Source organism: Grus americana, chromosome 2 (assembly GCF_028858705.1).
Source record: "Grus americana isolate bGruAme1 chromosome 2, bGruAme1.mat, whole genome shotgun sequence".
NCBI lineage: Eukaryota > Metazoa > Chordata > Aves > Gruiformes > Gruidae > Grus > Grus americana.
In genome coordinates, this window is record NC_072853.1 from 111,753,329 (window position 1) to 111,758,823 (window position 5,495).

Here is a 5,495-nt window from a genome sequence, read left to right on the forward strand (position 1 = left end):
TACAGGATACGTTTAAAGCTAAGTGCATGGTAACAGTGCACTTCTGCATGATAATTCATTATGGCCTTTTAAGAACTAATCGTTTTTAGCAGTTAAGTTACTTTTCAATTGCTTATGGCCTTTCTACCCTTGATGCTGAGGGGTTTGGATGAGTAAATGGGAGAGAACTGCTTCATTCCGCTGCTTACTGTGACTAAGAAGGGCGTTGCCATCATTTTCCCTGCTGTATCCCATTGAGTACTTTTGAATATCCTCATAGGGACCCTCTAAAGAGGTTTCTCCACACCACAGATGAGAGGGCAGTGACCCGCATTCTTACATGGTAGGTGACCCAGAGAAAGTGAGAAGCAAGTAACCTCTGTATTGCCTGGATGACAAGTGGGTGAGCTCCGTTTGCTCTATTTCTTCATTCCTGCTGCTGCAGACCTAGCTGACTTATTTTGTAATGATGGTTTCATGTGAACTTTAAATGCCATTCCATTTAAAAGCCTCTGTATCTGGAGCCATCGTGTGGTGATTTTCTTCATTACCAGTCATTTTTGCCCAACATAGTGTTTGTTACTGAATCCGTTTTCTTTCTCTTACCAATTTCTACCCATCATATGAGCAATATTTTAGGAATACGAAACTCTAGAAGTTATCTGCATGCCACTGCACAATTTGAGGGGGTTTTATTGTTATTTTGTGTATCCCTGTTGCATGGTGCAATAAAAAGCTCAGAATGTGGGTGTTCTGGGATTTTTTTTTTTGTTGGGGTTTTTTTGTTTGTGTTTTGCTTTATTTTTTTTAAAGCTATTTTTACCTTCAGTGGGGTTTTTTTTTGGCTTGTTGGTCAAACAGAAGTGCAATGCTGGCAGACTGTAAGAATTGCTTTATAAGATGAAACCTGAAACTGAACGCTGGCTTGGAGCCAAAATGTGTTTTGATTGTAATATTTGGTGGCTTTTGTATTGCCTTCCAAGATATTGGTGATCTACATATATAAACCAGTGTTCTGGTTTAGTGCATTTAGGTAGCTTCTACTTAATTTTATAAATGGCGGGTTAGATGTTGGACTTCCCTTGTTTATGTCTTTACAAATGAGTAATTAGAAGATGCCAAATTATGTTTGAAATTAAGTTGGAAAAAAATGAAATCCAAGACTGCTTATGCTTTATTCCAATATCACACAACTGCTTTGCACTATACCAGGCACTTGAGGATATGGAGGCGTCTTGCTTGCTGCAATGGATTTTGTTTGGTTATTATTTTCATGAAATTTTTCAGCATTAAGTTCCTTGGCAACAATGGGTTCCTAAACTTTTGGAGAACCTTGTTCTTCTGGCACTTTTAATTTATTTTACATTATCTCAGTATGGTTCCATAGTCTCCGAGGAGAGCCAGCATCTCTGTTCTGTGCAGCACTCAGCTGACTCTCTTTGCTCCAACCGTAAGAATACCAAACAAGGAAAGCTGTGATTGATGCTAGACAGTAGACGGCACTTGGATATTATATGAGAAATAAATAGGTAAGTTAATACATTAGTGTTTCTAATTTATCTTCTACAGTTTTGTCAAAAGGAAACTTATTTGTGGACACAGCTGTGTATATTCCTTGCTGTTGTTCTGGCTGACAAAATATGCAGATGAATGAGTTGTTTGTCATTGTACCTGCAAGCCACAAAAACACTCAGAGGTAGTTTTGTGTGTTGCAGCCACAGCTGTGTAAAAGTGTTTTTCTTTGGTAAGTTAATGGGCTAAATAGGAGTTTGTGTTTCAAGCTGTCCCCCTCCTCTGGTGATGCCTTCAGCAGACTTAAAGCAGCCTGCTGAAGTTGTCTGGAGCCTGTCTGAAAATGTTTTCACAGCCCTGTTCCTAGTTCCTGAAAACTGACTGTAGGCTTGGTTACAACAGTAAGAAAACACAAGCATCAGTTGTTTGAAATAAGTTTGAGAGGAGACCTAGAAAAAAAACCCGCCCTTAAAATCTTTTTTTTTTTTTGTTAAAGTAGAGCAAGGAAAGGATTTACGATAATGACAAAGCATGTAGTTGCAATGACATTCTTTATTTCAGGTTATTACACAAGCAGAACAGCACAGGTGACCTGTTACTGAATTAACACGGTAAAGTAAGCAAGAATTAGATGCGGTTCTCGAAGGCCTTGGTTACAGTTTTCCTGCAAGCTGTAGTTTTAGGAACTGCTCCACTGTCCAACTTGCTGCAGGCACTGCGTGTGTGTGCTTTTGTGGTGAAATCAACTCTGCAGGTACGTGCGGCTGCTGCTTTTCCATCAAGATTTAATGTTGCAGTTTATTCTAGAGTAAAAACAAAGAGAGTGAATGTAAAACTACTACACTTGAGTGATGGAACTGCTTGGAATTGTGACTCTGGGGCTTTGCAAATTGTTTCCTTTGTTTCACCAGGGAAACTAAGATTGTTCCTACATAAACTATTGTAAAGAATAAGCAAACAAAAAAAACCCCAAGCCTGCATTGTTCACAAGAGACTTCTGTCCATTTAAAAGATCCTCGCTCATAATATCTTGCATAAGACGTTCCTCTCTTAAAAAAAACCAACAAAAAAACCCAAACCAAAACAAAACCCCCAAAAGACAAAACCAACAAAATCAAAACCTAAACAAAAGCAAAAGAATTAACAACATCTGATAATGAAGCTGTGTCCCTTTACTCATTAATGAGGCTGAGTGCATGATAAAGCAGCTTGCTGTGGTAATGAGAAACATGGAGATACAGGGCACAGAAGTTTACACTGTAGTGTAGGTACCAAAATCCAGGGGCTAGAGAAGTGAGTAGCATGAGAGCTCGATAATATTTTTTTTGCTGAGGTTCAGAACATCCATTTATTGAAGCATTTGAGGTCTCAACACTGCCCTGGTGATAACAGTAGTGAAGGTGATAGTTTACAGTGAGCTCAGGAAACTGTACTGTAGTGCTTTCTTGTTATGTTGGTGGTGGTAGTGCTGACTCATTTCAGGTGTTGCTGCATTTTCTGAAGTAACACTGGACATGATAGTATAATTTCCAGTTTTCCTAGCACAGACAGAGTCCTAAATGCTGTTGAAGTAAGTGGGAGAAACAAAGCAAAAACATTTCAAAGGAAATATTTTCAAGGGAAAACACTCTCAAAAGATGACGCAGCTGATGTGAGCAAGAGTAAAGGAATATGGAAGGTTAAGTCAGTGCCAGATTGCCTTGCTAGCTGTAGCTAGAAGCACGGCAGGAATTGGTGAGGATGGGGGAAAAAGTAGTTCTTTGGAGTATCCCCTTCCATGCTCTGTGCCTTGCTATGAGCTCTGGAGAAGCTGCTCGTGCCTCTAAAGGACAAATGTAACAATGCTCAGGATGAGATCTTTGGGTCATGTATCACACAACCTCCTTGCAGGTGAGAGCTCTATATGGAGGGATGATATGACAGACCTTCTGCTGGTTTGCAGTCACTGAATTTCTGACTCTTGCTCAGGTTTTTCTTCTGTAGGGGATAATTTGGCCCATCCTTATGGAGATGAGGTTCGCCAGAGTGAAATGTCACTTGAGCAGACCACAGGCCTTTATAACAATGCAACTCCATTGTATAAATCTGGTTTTGGTTGTGGGTTGTTTGGGGGTTTTTGTCCACATTAAGAATGCGCATTATAAGCCAGTGTTAACTAAATCTACAAGAGAAACCCCTTTCATGGAGAGGGGAAGTGCGATCTCCTTACTTTTCATACAGCTGTAACATGCACTCATCCATAATAATAGAATTCGGCTTAAGGAGTCTCACCTTCCTCTCCATTACTAGCAATTCCTGTTTTCGGAAGGAAGGGAGGAGCAGAAGGTGGCTAGATCTCTGGCATGCCAGATACCCTGCCAGAAATAGACTACACGGAAAAGCAATATTTTTTACGTCTTGCCCCATTAATGTAGGAAAGGTGGGAGCACTGGAGTAGCAAAATTGAGGTAACAATTACATGGACAATCAAAGACAAAATAGGTCTTACCAGATATTTAAGTAGTTGACTGCTGGGTTGGTTCTTTGCTTGGCTCCACACTTGTCTCAGGCGTAGGCTCAGTACTTGGCTCTCCGCTCAGCTCCCAAGTGGCCTGTTCGCCTCCTTGCGCTCCAGTGTTCCCAACTTGCTCTGTGCCTTCCTCCTTGTATGGGTCTCTGCTGTAGTCCTGGGGGAGCTCTGTGCTTGGTTGCATGCTGGCATCTCTGCGTTGCTCCACGCTCGTTTCCTCAAGCACAGGGGTAACAGGGGTACCTACAAATAAAAGGAATTTACACAGATGAGGAGGATTGTTTGTAAAGCCAAGTTACTTCTAGGGGTACCTAAACCTGTACATAGTTGCTTTTATGGATCAGAGAGCGCAAGCAGGAGTTTGAGGAGGGGGAAAAAATAAATCTGGGAATGAGAACACTATGGAACGCGAATCTTATTTCAAATTGACAAAGATTGATTTGCCAATATGTTTTTGACTCACCTTGTGCCTTTAGCAGATCAACCAGAATCAGAGCCAGCAGCGCTGAAAGGATTGTCATCTTTTTCAGCATGGTTACCTAAACGCCACGTTAAGCACGAGCGTTTGGAATGAAACTCGAAGTACATAGTGGACAGGAAGCCTTGGGTATTTAAAGGCAAGCTCATACCTCTGCGTGCTTTGGCATCTTCCTGAAAATAACAGGTTTCAAAAACAAAATCCAAATTACATTCTCAAAATGAATTTAAGACCTGTCAGGGACTGTAATCAGTCAGTTCCTGCCACTTGCTACAGGGTGAGATAACCTTTACCGCAAGCAGTAAAGGACATTGGGAGCAGTGAGGTGGGGCAGTGGTGGCCCCAGACTGCAGCAGCGCTGGCAGTGGCGTCACTGCGTGCCTCTGGCAATGCTGGTTTCTCAAGGCAATTGATCCTGCTGGTTTCGAATGAGGATCTTCAAAAATCCTTTGATATGACACTTGACAAATTGCACGTGCCTCACGGTAACAGGTGAAAGGTGAGGTGTGACTAAAAAATGTGCAGCTGGCTTCTGTGTTGTAAGGAAATAATAACAGTGTGAAAGAAATGTGATGTTTTTGTCAAGGCCGAATGAGAATTTCATTGGCAAGCCTTCCTTTTCATTGTTGAAAACTGGTGTGTTTGTGCGTGTGTGTATCTAGCCTGCGGTATCTCAGACAGAATCTCAGCCCCAAAGTGATGCATTTGGAAGGTTTGGACAGAACCAGACAAATCTCCAGAGAGGACCCAGCTCCTTTGTGTACTTTAATCAGCAAAGCACAATCCTTGTTCCAAGGGCCATTTCTGATGCAGAAAAGATGCTCTGTCTGCATGGATGCAGTTCCCCATGACTTTCCTATCACTGCTCACCACTAACCAGGGAAGTGGGTCATGGCAAGACACTCAGAGGTTGTGTTAACCTAACTAGGTTAGTTATGTTTTGGGGTCTGCCAGGGAAGCAGTGGATCTCAGGTCTGTGTGTCCAACTCTGTGATGCAGATAGAGAACTGTGGGCTT

At 41.8% G+C, this 5,495-nt stretch overlaps 1 long non-coding RNA gene across 1 annotated transcript; it reads right to left on the reverse strand.

Moving 5' to 3' along the window:
* Nucleotides 1-2,131: 2,131 nt before the first annotated feature.
* Nucleotides 2,132-4,629, reverse strand: LOC129203428 (uncharacterized). Its single transcript, XR_008576025.1, has 3 exons — nt 4,464-4,629; nt 3,980-4,243; nt 2,132-2,294 (listed from the first exon to the last, which is right to left on the reverse strand). It is a non-coding gene; the product is annotated as an uncharacterized LOC129203428 (long non-coding RNA).
* Between the last annotated feature and the right edge of the window lie 866 nt (nt 4,630-5,495).